The sequence below is a fragment of the Etheostoma spectabile genome, chromosome 8 (assembly GCF_008692095.1).
Source record: "Etheostoma spectabile isolate EspeVRDwgs_2016 chromosome 8, UIUC_Espe_1.0, whole genome shotgun sequence".
In the NCBI taxonomy this organism is placed as follows: domain Eukaryota; kingdom Metazoa; phylum Chordata; class Actinopteri; order Perciformes; family Percidae; genus Etheostoma; species Etheostoma spectabile.
This window is the reverse complement of record NC_045740.1, coordinates 31,124,550-31,126,972: the sequence shown is the minus strand read 5'-3', so window position 1 is coordinate 31,126,972 and position 2,423 is coordinate 31,124,550. Positions and strand designations below refer to the sequence as shown.

Genomic DNA, 2,423 nt, shown 5'->3' with positions numbered 1-2,423 from the left:
AGCCCAAAACGTTGACCAACATGATTTTTAGAAGCTAAGACTGTATTTTTGTGTTTTGACCATTTGTGAACTGTGTTTTACGCCGTCTTGTTTGACAAGCTTTCATATGTTACACTACTTTTGTGAACCCGAGATTTCTGTAAACTCATTTCAAACGTCTGACTGTTCCAAACGATCTCTCTACACGCTTCAACCAAGGGGGCAAACTCCACTTCAGCTGTGGCAAAGAGGCATAGTGATAATGTTGGAATGCATAACCATACTATAATGGTGTTTATACATAGACAGTGACTTTGCTATTGTGACAGCCACTCTAACACAGTTACATGTTGTTGTTCCATCAGTGAACATTACTATCTGCAACACAACAATGGAATACTTCAGCAGCCTTTGAGCCATTTGAAGATATGATAACATGTCATCAGATTTATATTGCAACCTTGTGCATTTTCGTAAGCATTCCTATATGTATCGTAATTCAATTCAATTTTATTAAGTATCATTCCTACTAGAGTATCTCAAGACACTTTACAGATAAAGTAGGTCACACCCCACTCCATAATTGACAAGGACCCAACAGTTCTTGTAGTTCCCTCCAGAGCAGCAACAGTCGGTCTTAAAGAGAAACCAAACCATCCAGAAGCTACACTGTAACTTGACAAAATATGTTTACATCAATAGAAAAGCACATATTTACTTACTATATTGTGTAATACAAAGCAAAACTGCCTCACTGCCTATGTGACAGAACACTTTACTTAAAGATACTGTCATAGTTTTAGGTCATGGTAATTGTATCATGTTTATGTTCAGAATTGTTACTGAAAAAGGTGAAACATGGAACACTGTGAAAACCAAATTTTTTCGTGCTTTTGGATCTATACATCTCAAAATGTAATGAATATGGACTTTAACATATGTCCTTTGTTGAACAGGATAAACAAAATCTACCAATAAGGAATTTGCAGAAATGGAAATCAGAGAAACAGATTTAGTAGTCAAGAAAAAGACTAACAAAGTCAAAAAGTATAAGGCATCACTAATTATTTTGTCACTATACAGCCTAATTACAATCTGTCACGTAATGCCATGTGTGTAGATCAGTTTTGGTAAACAATTCCTTACCCAGTGCACAATATCAATATTTAATGTTATTAGACAATTGTCAGGTCAGCCAGTGTGTCATCTATAATGCTTGTACACTTTATGCAGCTATCCCAACAGTAAGATTTAACTCTTGAAGCTCAAAAATTTGCAACAAGTTTTTGTTTTAATGGTCCATAAATAATTAGGAGCATGTATGCAATCAAGCACAGATGCTAGAGCACCACTATCAAACTTAAAATATCAATTGCATGCATGCATGAATTATCACTGAAAAACAAGCAGTTTCAATATTACTGGCAAGATAATCCTGGCCACAAAACCAACCTACTTCAAAATGTTAATATTCTCCACAATAGATTTCTGCATAAATATATTTTAACTTCATTAAACTCTGACAATCTGAACCTTCCTTTAAAGAAAAATAAAACAAATGTGTATTTTGCACACAAAAACCCTCTAAGGTAAGCTTGAACTGTTTGGTTAGTCAGGACCATGTTGGATCAACTGCAGTTGTTCCTCCAATGGTGGGGCAGAAGGCTGGCCGGTGGAAGACATGCTGGCAGTTGATTAGAAAACCGCATATTTTAATAATTGAATACGGAGTCAAACGTTTAGAATCTGGAAACATATGTATCAACTTTATTTATTCAGGAGGGCCAATTGAGAGTAAGCTCTCATTTCCAATGATGCCCTACTTACATGCCATATAAAATAACTGAACATAGTAATTAATAGATGTGCACACATAACAATTACAGAATGTTAACAACTCAAAGTGTACGTGCACATTCAGTATACATGGCTTCATAAAGAAGACATTAAAGTGATTAAGTGGCTGTTAAATTGGATTACAATCACTAGTGTGAATGCTATATTAATAGGATTTAACCTTGAGCAAGCTTGTTAAATATCCAGGTCATTCTTTAAGGCTTTGAGATACTAGTCTTGCATTGCAGAGCTGTGGGGAAGGTCTGGCCAGTCACACATAGCCACAATTACGTAAAAATGATTAAAAGACAAAGAGTATGTATTTATTACATGCAAAACCAAGCTAAGTTTCAAGCTACATAATCCATCTTTAAAGCTGCTGACCGCTGCCCACGGTTTACTGCAGCTGATGTTAGATTTTCTGAGCCCACTGGAAACTTTCTCTGTAGCAGAACTGTCTTCCGTTGGTAGTGTGGCTCTGCAAACACACACAAGAGAAATCTTAGCTGCACCTTCTATTGCTCAACCCTCTGAGATCTAAGGCATTTAAAGATATCTTCTTGACTTCTCCTTTATTTGGCGCCCCAATGTGTTCGGCGAGGCCGTGT

The 2,423-nt window shown here is 36.4% G+C and overlaps 1 long non-coding RNA gene across 1 annotated transcript in view; it reads right to left on the bottom strand.

The window, feature by feature from the left end:
* Window positions 1-2,116: 2,116 nt before the first annotated feature.
* The window catches only part of LOC116693490 (uncharacterized), a 1,751-nt gene continuing 1,444 nt past the window's right edge, over window positions 2,117-2,423 (bottom strand). Inside the window, exon 3 of the long non-coding RNA XR_004332925.1 lies at window positions 2,117-2,291. This is a non-coding gene — a long non-coding RNA (uncharacterized LOC116693490). The remainder of the gene's footprint in view (window positions 2,292-2,423) is intronic.